Here is a 12,992-nt window from a genome sequence, read left to right as displayed (position 1 = left end):
GAATCCAGGCCCCATCACTAACTCATTGCATAGTGTTTCTTAAACTACCTTTGTCTCAGTTTCTTTACAGCTAATTAGAAAGTAACACTGTTTAATAACACTGTGTTGTCGCAAGGATAAAACTGGAACAAATGCAAAGCATCTAGCGCCCCGCCTGACACATAGCAGGCCCGGGGGTGAGTGTCAGGATGGAGGTCTGAAAGTGCCCTGGCAAACCGCGGGTTAGAGAGGCACCCAGGAGCCAGGTGTTATCCCCCCGGGCTCCACGAGCACGGCCTCTGAGATTTCTGCTTAACAGCGAAGAGTGGGCCAGGGTTTGTCTTCTCCCCTTGTAAAAACCCCAGAGGAGCCTCAGGAAGACTACTGGCTCGCCCCTCCCCCATTTCTCCAGCCCTGACCCCCATTCATCCCACGAGGACAGCTGTTCTAGGGTGCTGGCTCTTGGAAAAGAAGGCTCAGGGAGCCCTTGTTACTTCTCCTCTCGTGCAGCTGTGGCCCCAAAACCACGCAGGAGAGAGGGGCACTGAGAGAGGGTTAGTAGACGGGAATAAGGGCAGAGGGCCAGGAAGCAAGCATGTTCTCAGCCAAAATGCCAAGTTCAGTAGCTTGAATAAAAACCATCCTGACCCCCAAGGCCCAGAGATCACCATCTGGAAATGGAAAACCACCACCAGTAAATCGTTGCGGGCTGTGGATTTCAGAAGAAGCTGGACTATATGAGTTCAGGCTGATTTCTCCCTTTAGCTGCCCTCATTTCTGTTCCTTAAAAGGATAGAGGCTTCGGGTCCCACATTGTGACTGTGGATGCTGCAAGAGGGCACCGGTTGCCATGAGAGGTGGCATCACCCCAACACCCCTCTCAATAGCTCCACCCCACCACGGCTATTTTGTTCCCCTTCGGTTTCCCAGAGGCTGGCGGCTTCTGTGGACCCCTGCCTTCCCTCCAGCCTCCACCTTGCCCAGCCCGGGAGAGAAGCCCTCCTCCTCGCTCTGTGCTCCTCCAGGAGCCTCCCACAGGTGGTCTCAGGTGTCCCCTGCAGCCCGGGCTTCTGTCTGGCCCACAGAGCTTTGCAGGGCCCCTGAGCCCGTCACCCAAGGCCCAAGCGGAAAGCTGAAGGGCCTGGGGTTGCAGACATGAGGACAATGGGTCTGCTGGCTGAAGCATTCCAGTCTCCCACGTCCAGGGGGAAGGGCCGTGTGGCAGGGAGGAAGGTCGTTCACGCCGATGGTTTGTGTTTTCCCAAGCTGGCATTCCTCCCAAACAGCTGTGTTTATACAAAACCGGAGAGAGGGGGAGTGGGAGGGAAAGGACAGTGTCCTAGAGATGACATCACTCATCTTGTCTGCTTCAACTCCCACCGCCGGCAGGAGGGGGGCCGTGAAGGTCGCAGCAGGCTGGGGACACGCGTGCTGTAAGGACAAGCAGAGCGTTTAGCCTGCGTGCGTTTATTAGCTCTATGGTCTTCCTGCTCCCTCCCCACTCGCTCCCAGAGCATCCTAATACATTCTGCAGAGCACGATTTCCCCCTCAGAGGAAAGCTGGGCTCAGGGGCTCATGTTCTCTCCCTCTAATCTCTTTAACAAACCTCCCTAGCCAAAGAAAAGCCTTGACAGGAGGCAGAGTCATTAACGTGAATGAGAATGCATCCAAGGAGAGATTAGCCCCAGAGCCAGTCCCCTATCAGACAAAGGCCCCTTTCATGCAGGCTCCAGCCGCTGGGAGTCCTGTAAGCAGAGATTAGGGAACAAATTCTCCGCACCGGGAAGCGCCAGCTCTTCGGGAGACCGGCCAACCCGACCCACCCCGCTGGACCTTAAGAAATCAGCCTCAGGGTGTAAGCTCCCCTTGGCTTCTTAAGACTCAGGCTGGAAGGGTGGGGGCTCCCCAGGAGCAAGTACGTCCCCCTCACTGAGCCAGGGCAGCGTCTGACACAGTTCAGTTGCACACCGCCCTCACCTGTCTTACACTTGGCTTGAGGAGGTCGTCTGGCCCTCAGGTGAGAAGTCCCTCCTGAGCACCATCACCTGGTAGGCAGCTCTCTTATTGAGCATCTATTTATGTGAGGCTGAGCGCTCCATGGCGTGGGTGCAAACAGGCGCCCAGAATAGGACCCCCGCCGGCCAGCGCTTACTGTCTGTTTGAGAAAGACAGGCCTGTTAATAGCGAGCACAGGTAAATATCACACGGACCTAAGGAAGGAGGCCTCACAGACGCAGGCGGGCGTCAAAGATCGTCAATTCTGCATCAAAAAGGCTCCGGAAAATGTCATGGCAAAGGCAACACGTGAGCTGAGTCTTGAAAGAGGAGTACATGCTCACGAGGTACTCTACAAGGGCGAACACCCCAGGCAGAGGGGCAGCCTGACCAAAGGTGTGACAGAGCATGACAGATCATGGTGCCCTGAGTAGCCTCCAGGGCTTCTTCCCTAGAGGAGCAGAGCATTGAGGAGCAATGTTGAAAAAGATGAAATGAGAGGTGGAGGGTTAGATTATAAAGGGTCGTGTGTGCCAATCTGAGGAGGTGGAAGAAATGTAGCTTTCAAACTTCAGAACTCTTGAGGAGTTTTAAGCAAGGGACGTTCTCTAGTCAGACACGCATTTTAGAGCGATCACTCTGGGAAATGTGCAAGGCTGGAGGCAGGGAGACCAACCGGAAAACTGAAAGAATCCAAAGAAGAGTTGGTGAGGATTCGGTGGGTGGTGGGGGAACACAGGGGTTGGAGAGGAGGAATGTATATATAAGACATATTAAAGAGAGAAAAAGTGGAAGCAACTGGCCTTAATCGGATGTGAATGGCGAGGGCACTGGAGGAATCTCGCGTGACTCTAAGGCGTGGTGGCTGGGTGATGTAACGTCAGCCCCCAAAACAGAGGTTTCAGGGGAAGAAGGCTGTTGGGGACAGGAACCTGTCACCCTTGACACCATCTCGAGCCTCCCAGCCTCACCACCTACGGCAGCCGGGGCTCCAGCTGCCGGTTCTGGGCATCTCCCCCAGTTCTGAGCAGAGGCAGCCTGGCCCCGCCCCACCCGTGCCTTCCCGGGGGGCCTGGCCCAGGCTTCTCCGGCCTCAGCGGCTCGTGGGCCCAAGGAAACCACCGGGCACTCGCAGGAAGGACAGGAGAACAAGTGCCCCGTGGAGGATGGGAGCTGATGGGAAAACGCCTCCCTTCTCAGAAGGCCCCAGAGCTGGGCCGCCCATCATCATCTTTGTATTGGATCTCCCTGTTTTCTCTTCCATTCTCCCCCGTTTCCCTCATTCTTCTTTGGGATCAATTTCTCAAATAAGCTATTCACACATATGATGGCTAATTTTATGTGTCAACTTGGCTGGGCCACAGTGACCAGATATGTAGTCAAACATTTTTCCAGAAGTTTCCGTGAGGGTGTGTTTGGATGAGATTAACATTTAAAATCAGTGGACTCTGAGTAAAGCATGTTACCCTCCACAATGAGGGTGGGCCTCATCCAATCAGTTGAAGGGCTGAATAGAATGAAAGACTTTCCTCTCCCTAGCAAGAGGGAATTCTGCCAGCAGACAGCCTTCAGATCGGAACTGCACCATCAGCTCTTCTGGGGTCTCCGCCAGACAGCCCACCCAGCAGACTTTGGATTTTCCAGTCTCCACATCGGCATGAGCCAGTTCCTTAAAATGACTCTGTTTCTCTATAAATGCACACCTAGTGTTCTGTTTCTCTGGAGAATGCCGACTAGCACGACTCCTAGACCTGTCTTGGCCCCGCTTTCTGGAGAGCTCCGCCTTAGACACAGGAGTGATGCTGACCTGGAGATTCCTGTGGGCCCAGGCGATGAAGGCAGATAGCCAACTGGGGTGCCCCCCAGAGGAACGTCGAGTGAGAAGCCACGACCACAAAAACGGTGCTGGAAACCAGGAGCATGGAGAGAGGAGGAAAGAGACGACAGGGATCCTTCAAAGACTCAAGAAGTCATTGTTCCGTGCCTCGGTTTCACTCACAATAAATTAACTCAGCTGTTTTGTACAAACTTACTCAAATATTCTGAGGAGGAAACAAAAGAGGAAATTTCATTAAAATAAATAAAAGGATCACTGTACCCATAAAAATGTGATGTGAATATGGGTCTCAGTGGGTCGGCTTCAGCTTGAGATGCTGAGAAGCAGCCGCCGGCCTCCGCCAGTCTTCCGTGTGATGTGTCTGCAGCCGCGAGGCCGCGGCCAGCACGTGGGGCCGCATTTCCGTCCCCGTCCCTTCTGTCTGTCGGCCCCGAAGCAGTGGAAGGTGGCTTTGTCTTCGGGAATGGAATCCCTGTTTGTGTTAATCTAACCCCTACTCTGAGGCTCCTCAGTGGTGGTGTCCCTATCTCTGGCCCAGTGTCACCTGGCCTGGAACCCGTGCGGGAACAGCAGCACAGACCCGGGGTCTGTCGTGGCCCCACCCAGCTCGGCGTGCAGCCCTCGGACTCCCACTGCCCCTCCACCCGGGCCTCTCCCGCAGGGACTGCCAACCGGGTACCCCCAGCCCCCAGCCCCACTGCGCCGGGGACTCGCATCGTGCTCTCTTGGGCCGCATGCAGGCCCTTGGAGCAGTGGAGCAGCGTGCGCTGAAGTTGGCACACCACACACACACACACCCCCCCCCACACACACGCCACCATACACCCCACACACACCACCATATACCCCACACACACCACCATATACCCCACTCACACCACCATATGCACACACCACACACATACCATACACCCCACACACACCACCATACACACACACCACACACACCACCCACACATCATACAAACCCACTACCATACACATCACACACACACTGCCATACACACACACCACACACACACCATACATACACACCACACACACACACCACCATAGACACACACCAGCATACACCCCACACACACCACCATACACCCCACACACACACCACCATACACCCACACCACACACACACCATACACCCCACACACACACCACCATACACACTACACACCACCATACACACCACACACACACCACCATAGACACACACCAGCATACACCCCACACACACCACCATACACCCCACACACACACCACCATACACCCACACCACACACACACCATACACCCCACACACACACCACCATACACACTACACACCACCATACACACCACACACACACCACCATAGACACACACCAGCATACACCCCACACACACCACCATACACACCACACACACACCACACACACCCCATACACACACACCACACACACACCATACACCCCCCACACACACCGCCATACACACTACACACACACCACCATACACACTACACACACACCACCATACACACCACACACACACCACTGTACACACTCACCACAAACACACCGTACACCCCCCACACACACCATACACCCCCCACACACACCACACACACCATACACCCCACTCACACACCGCCATACACACACACACCACCATAGATACCACACACACCACCGTACACACCACACACATACCAGTACACACACCACACACACACCATACACCCCACACACACACCATACACCCCCCACACACGACCATACACACACACCACACACACCCCATACACACACACCACACACACCCCATACACACACACCACACACACACCACCCACACATCATACAAACCAACTACCATACACATCACACACACACTGCCATACACACACACCACACACACACCATATGTACACACTACCGTATACACCACACACACACCACACACCCACACACCCCATACACACACACGACCATACACACTTCAGTAGCCATCCCCTGCATGGTCTTGCCTCCTCTGTCTTTGTTTCCCCTGCAGAGGAAGGTTCTGGAACAAGTTACAGCTATGAAAACTCAGAGAGAAGGGAAAGGCAACAAGTATGCCAACGGATATTTAATAAAAATGCCCCCCAGCCTGCCTGTTTGGAAAACGGAAAGGCTATTTGTCCGCCATATCTGACTCAGCTACTTCATCGGCCATCAGGGAGAACACTCGTCTGATTTAGCTCTTGGAGGAATCTTGACTCACTTTCATCTTTTAATTGTTTGTACTTATTTTAACATCTGTGCGCATTCCGCAGCCTCTGACAGCTTTATGTCGCTTCTGCTGTACAAAACACCGGGAGCCACCGTCCCAGGCCAAGACCCTCCCTGGTATGTTCAGAGCAGAAGGAAGTCATTCCTTCCAGGATCATGGCCCGCTGACATGGCCAAGCCCGGAATGTGTCCAGGATCCGGCCACGGAGCCCACTGGCCCCTGATGGTCCCATCTGAGAGCGCTCACTTACCCAGCCTTTCTCTATCTCACCTCATTCGCTTCCTTCATAGCACCTATTCGCACGTATATTCATTTGCCCTTTTACTGCGCTGTTTATTGTCTGGCTTCTCTGCTAGACTGCAAGGCTCTTGCGGAAAGGTATTTGTCGAACCACAGCAGCCTCAGCTCCCAGCACAAGGTGTGGCTTACAATAGACGGTCGATAAATGCTTCTCAAATGCCGATTCACGAAGCAATGGACCAAAAATGCAAGACGCTAAATCTTAACGATAAAATGAACAACCCTCGAGTTTCAGCTGTTCTCTCACTTGTAGACTGAGAAAATGAAAATGGGCCGGAAAACATCCAAGTTATGAGAGCCATGATGCTCTGGAACAAGGTGAACTAGAAGAGAAGGCCCTGGGCTAAGCGCCAGGAGGTCTGAGTTCAAGTACCAGCTGTTTCTTTATCAGTGTTTGACCTTGAGCAAGTATCCTACTCTCTCTGGGTCTCTATTTTCCTGATTGGTAATTTTTCAAAGTGTTTTTAGCAGTAGAACTTTGTATTTTATAGAGCAGATAAAAGTAGCAGTTCATTAACATTAAATATCTCCTAAGTTCAAATGTACAATATTTACTTGATATTTATATGAACAATGAGACAAATGAGGCTACTTTGATGACTACAAAAACATCAGACCCAGAGCTATAGATATAAGCTGACAATTTACATAAATTTAATTATTACACCATCTCAAAATTCAGATGCACACACTTAAATGCTTTAAAAATGGCTGTTGTTCAGATAAACAGGTCTGATTTCCAAGCCTAAAAGAGTAACCTGGTAAGATGGAGACTGATTAGCTGGTAGACTACATTTCCCAGAGTCCCTCACGGTTAGATGTGGCCACGTGACAGATTTCTAGCCAATAGCATGTGAGTAAAGGGACAGTACAGCCCCCAAAGAACCTCTGACACACATTCTTCCGTGTTCTTTGTCCTTCTGCTGGCTTAATGCAGTGGAGCACAGAAAACTTAGAAGTCCTGGGTGAAAGATGGCAGAGCCACAAGACGGAAGGAGCCTGGGTCACCACATCTCTGCTTCAGGAAGGTCTGCCCAACATTCAGAAACACCAATTTTAGGCTTTATTGTCCTAATGTACTTGATCTATTGTGTAATTTTTTTTCTTTTGCTGGAAAAGTTTCACCCTGAGCTAACATCTGTTGCCAATCTCCCTCTCTCTTTTTCTTCCTCCTCAAAGCCCCAGTGCATAGTTGTATATTCTACTTCTAAGTCCTTCTAATTCTTCTATGTGAGTCACTGCCACAGGATGGATGCTGAAAGACGACTGATGTGGTTCCGCACCCAGGAACCGAACCCAGGCTGCCAAAGCGGAGCATGAGGAACTTTAACCACTAGACCCTCAGCGTTGGCTCTATTGTGCAATTTTTTTTATCGAAGAGCATTACCCTAATAACCTGGCAGCCCATGTTAAGTTTTTGGAGTTCTCAGATGCCTTAAAATGTGGTATAGAATATGTGTTGTTTTCATTAGAGCTTTTAAAATCATTTATATATTTTTCAGAATAAAATAAATGCTTGTGCTGTCCCTCAAACTCCTTCCTGAGGCCCCAGGTCGTCATGAAACATATCTGAAAATCACCGGACTGATGCTTTCAAAGACCCTTCCCAATGCTGAACACTTTACTATTGAATATTCTTCTAATTTTTGAAAGGGAAGCCACACTGGGCTTTATAAAGAAGAAGTGAACTCCTACTGATTCCGAAATATGACAGCATCTAAGAAATGCCAAGGGACACACATGATATTTCTAGCTTAATTGTTGCATACGTAGGGGGTAAGGGCCGTCTTTAGAGAACTTTGGTTTTAGGATCTTATTTTTTTCAGATGTAATGACACTTAACGCTAAAAATGCCTGAACTGTCTGTCAAACAATGACATAAGCTGTCTGGAGGGTCTTTCAAAGCAAAGTCAAAATTAAAGCAATTTTTTATGGGTTTTACTTCTATCCAAATGCATTTGTAAGTGGCACTTTGATGAATCTCAAAATTACTAACGAAAACAAAAACAAGCAAGACCATGTTCTTCTGCGGCGGTTCCTTTAGGACCCGCTGTGCTCAGACGCTGGGAGAGGGCCACAGTGGACTCTGCAGCGGGTAGTCAGGGGAGTAAATGGATGCCAGGCCCATGCCCAGAGCAGAAACTCCCCCAGCCACAAGGAAACCCAGCCCAAACCTAGAGGCAGGACCACCTCAAGAACTTTTTCTAGGAGCACGGGAAGGCAGGTCCCTGAACAAGACAAAGAAAGGACAGCAATGTGGAATACTGGGATATACGCCTAAATTTCTCTGATTCTAAATTTATCTCAACTTAGTAAGGTTCGTCTCTGGAGACAGCACTTTACTATCAATCTGTAGGTAATTTAAAACCCCCGAAGAGCCTCAGAGCAGCGATGCCTGCCAAGCTTGGGAGCCTTGAAGAGGGCGACAGTGTAAGGAAGAGACGAGCAGACTCTGGATGCAGGCATGCCTGAGTTTGAATCTAATGCCTTGCATGCTGCTGTGTGGCCTTAGGCAAGTTATATAACCACCTTGAGCCCGCCAGCAGCTTACAATGTGGACATGGCAACTGGAGAGGAACGCAGGGTCCAACTCAGTGCAACCCTGAGATCTCATACCCAGACACGGGCCTCCGATCCCACTCAGCCTCGCTTCGCTCATGGTTCTAAGGCACCTGCTAAGTGCTGAACCTTCCAGAAGGAGTGGCTGTTCCGTGCCTGCAAGCCAGAGACTCAGAAGCCACTGAGTCCTTGCCCAAGTTATGCAGTAGAAGGGAAGGGTTTGTTTTCCTTTCTTTCTTTCTCTTTGTGTTTTTCTTTTGCAAAACACTTGAGAAGCTTGGGGAAAGCGATCTTTGTGAGTCCCTGTGAAGATGTAACTCTAGATGGCCTCGCAGCTGACCGGGTCTGCCAAGTGTCAAGCTGGAGACCACAAAGAGACGAAGAGTTTGCGCATGAAGGAGGCATGGGTCTCTGGGAGCAGATGATCCAAGGTTGGACTAAAATAAACATGTCACAGTCTGAAAGCTAGGACAGGCAAAACGAACTCCCAGTACATAGGGCCTCCCATCTCCTGGGCCAGACTGGAGACCAGTGCTCAGGGAGATGATATAAAAGGGCTCATGTCCACTCTTCGTTGCATGGAAGTGGCCTCCGCCAAAATGCCAGAGAACGATGTGGAATGGTTGACAGGTTGGCTTTCTGACTACCCGGCCTGTCTTGTTCATCCTAAGTCATCATGTTGGCGTCCCAAGGTCTGACTGGGACAAAAGTAACTTACTGTGTTCTCCTTCCAGAAGGGTTATATCCATTCTTATTTCTCAAGATAGCCCTTGTTCCAGACTCAGTTTATTTTCTCCCAGGATTTGTTTGGCCCCTCCTGCCCCCGGCCCTTGGTTGCTTGCTCAGTGGAGAATCTTGGCTGCCATCGCTACATCACCTCACCTTCTAAAACTGCCAGCCATCCCAGCCTCCCCACAGGGTAGGAGCTGGGTTCAATGTGGCCTCCAGCCTGCCTCTTGTGGTGTGAATGTTCTGGTGATCGTGGAGCCTCAGAAACTCCAGCAACCGAGTCTGAGCCAGCCGGATTCACGGAGGGTCTGGCTTCCCAGAGGGGTGAGCTCTGAATAATAAGAGGCAAAAGATGGAAAGAATTCGGCCAATATTTTCTTCCTTCCTCTCTACTCTCCCGAGTAGAATCTCCAAAGGACTGTTCCAAGATATTCCAAGCCTATTCCTTAGCTTCTCTGCAAGGATTCCCCGCATGCCCAAATGACTTGCTGGGTGTCTTCTTGTAGGACTGTGGCCAAGTCCATAATGCACCACTTTGGATATCGTCTCATTCTTCCCTGCCTCATCTTCTCGTCCCTCGCTCTTGCTGCCCTCGAATTGTACTCTCCAAAAAAATGTTCGCGTGTCTGCCTTGGACTCTATGTTCTGAAGGATCTGGCCCAAAGGAGCCTCATTATAGTTTCTCTCTCTCCAACTAGAGGAATTAATTGAGGCAGACGGCCCTCACCTCCACTCACTTAGCTCTTCCGTTTCCTCCCTCTTCCAATCGTGTACCTCCCCACTGGAAGTGGTGCGGTATACCTCTCGAGCTGTTACACCAAGGAATTATATTCACTTTCTTTCCATTTCATTTATTTTTGGTTTTATACCTTGAACTTGGAGTTTTACGATGCGTTTGGCCAATTTATAAAAATGAGATATAAATCCATGTACATGTCTTCCCCAGGATCTAGAAAGAAATAAAACCCCATTCACATAGACCCTGAGCAAGGTCTGCATCTGTGCAGAAAGAAGACCTGGATCAATAGCTTCCACTGGCAGGGTTCAGCCTGGGGCAGCCTTTCCCAAAGTCTGATCCGTAGACTACTCGTGGTGCGGGGTACTAAAAATTAAATGGTTCTGTACTCAAAGCACTTGGGTGCCGGAAGGTTAAACAAAATTAAATAGTTCCCCTCAACCTGTAGAATTTCCAATATTTTACCATAGTCTTGTATAATGTTACTCTCCAAGACAGGAGTCTGCAACATTCTCAGAATTTACTGATTCCCACTTTTTCTTCCCGAACATCTCAAAGGATTAATGCTACACAAAATGCTCGGTCCCTGCTCGCCTCATGGGGCAGAAATTCTACATGTACCAGCTCCTGGGAAGAGGTCTCTCTACTCCTCACACCAAGTGACAGCATCTTCGGGTCCCTGTTGAAATTCTCATGGCCGTAGAGAGCTAATCTTACTCTCCTGCCCCTTTGGGAAATATTAGAAATCTACTATCTAGAGGCCTCTAGAACTAATAAAGGCTGAGCTTAACCATCAAGAACTGATTCTAAGCAAAGCCCACTTCCTTCTTCCTGTTCTCCTCCATCAACAGGATGATTTTTGTTCGTGATTTATCCACTTCCTTTCCACATAATGTTACGACTACTCCTCCAACCTCCATTAATAACCACCGTCACCCTGACTATGCAAATCCCGGCAGACAGAAGAAACTGAGGCACGACTCACCTTCCCAGGCCCCCTATGCCCACCCCTACCCACCTCAGTGGAAATCAGCAGCTACTGAAGGTTCGAGGCACTCAGTTCTCCTCCCCACCCACCAGTGCCCCCTAAAGTCGCTTTTCAGTTCTAGGATTAAAAAAGTGCAACCAGAACTGTGGCTGCTGTTAGTCCTGGGGGTTCGAGCTGCCATCACCACATAAAATCTCGGGAGTGAAGGCTTCAGTAAGCAAAGCAGGCTAATGACTCCCGTCCCTCGGGTAATGAGCAGCAGAAATGAGCGGCTGGGGAGGGCCAGTGCCCCACATAACTCCACTCGTCAGCAGGCCTGCCCGCTGGGGCGGCAGCCATGGGCAGGGAGAGGGCTGTGAGGTGCCGCCAGGGCGGAGCGTGGAACTGCAGGGAAGGCTCTGTGGAGACCCCCCTAACCAGCCCCTCTGTTTTGCACAGGAAGAGGCAGAGCCCCAGAGAAGTAGAGGTGCTGGCCCGAGGCCACGGCCTGCGGTAATTGTGGAGCCAGGAGTAGAACCCTACGGGGCTCATCTTCCCAGAGCAAGGTTCAGAGCCGCTCAGCCCAGCGACTGTGAGTGGAAGCCTCTCTGTGGGTCTCTTAGAGGCTCATGTGTCCCCCGGCGTTGGATGAGCCAGTGACGTCAGCAACAGTGCGTGCAGACGTTTTTTAATCTCCGTGCCTCTGTTTGCCCCTCGTAAAAGCAGGGCGTGTGCAGTACTGAAATGGAGAAACGATGCTAACATTCTCAGGAGGAAATTTAAAAGACAACCTGCACTCTAGACTCTCCCCTCTCGGCCAGATAACCAAGCCTGATTTCACAGCTTCATTAGAGGGAGAAGAGGAGAAGAGGAAAAAGAAGATGAGTTTTAAGCTGAATTCCTCCCTCATACAGCAGAGCCTCTCTCCTTTCAGCACTCGGGGACCTGCAGGTTCCCTTGGAAACCAGGCCAGATGCCCCTCCTGGGTACCTAAGACCCTAACCCAAAGAAAAGGAAGGGCATCTATTTTGTGGCCTTTATATTTTTACGTACATTCTTGCTTAGCCACGCAAGGCATGGAGAACACAGCCAGCACCATGTGTATAATCCAAATCCTAGTTAATTGGAAAGTTCTGTGGGGTCCCAAGGAGTCTGTCGGATCCCAACAATCTGGAAATCCTGCCCCGTCTTCTGACACCTTTCCAAGCCCAGAAACACAGACTCAGCATGCGGTGTTCCTGAGCAAGCGTAGCATGGAGGGAGCCCGAGCCAGGGCAAGTGATCGCTCGCAGCGAAGGAATGTTCAGGAAGAGTCATTCCCAATGTCAGTTCTTATTTCCTGTCCTCCTGCAGGACTGGCATTTAGATGATCCTCTCATCTCCGGCTTTTGGAAAAATACAGGCAGAAAAAATGCTTCCTGCCAATCCAGCATCCTCTCGGCATAGTCCACAGCCCCCCGTGGAACCGGAGACTCACACAGCGCCCCTGTGAGGAAGCCCCAGCGCTCAGGGCCTCACGCAGTCCACGCGTTTGGCCAGGGGAGACCAAGGTCATCCCTAATTCGGAGACTCTAGGATCTGTGATTTGATGGCAAACAAGACAGGACAGACAAACATCGCCCAGGGAACTTCATCAACC

General features: G+C 50.8%; 1 long non-coding RNA gene across 1 annotated transcript; it reads right to left on the bottom strand.

The window, feature by feature from the left end:
• Nucleotides 1–1,218: 1,218 nt before the first annotated feature.
• LOC123278549 (uncharacterized) lies at nucleotides 1,219–4,017 on the bottom strand. The gene is made up of 3 exons (XR_006515988.2): nucleotides 3,783–4,017; nucleotides 1,958–2,135; nucleotides 1,219–1,410 (listed from the first exon to the last, which is right to left on the bottom strand). It is a non-coding gene; the product is annotated as an uncharacterized lncRNA (long non-coding RNA).
• Between the last annotated feature and the right edge of the window lie 8,975 nt (nucleotides 4,018–12,992).

Source organism: Equus asinus, chromosome 19 (genome assembly GCF_041296235.1).
Source record: "Equus asinus isolate D_3611 breed Donkey chromosome 19, EquAss-T2T_v2, whole genome shotgun sequence".
Classification (NCBI taxonomy): domain Eukaryota; kingdom Metazoa; phylum Chordata; class Mammalia; order Perissodactyla; family Equidae; genus Equus; species Equus asinus.
Note: the sequence above shows the minus strand (reverse complement) of the source record. Positions and strands in the feature narration are given on the sequence as shown.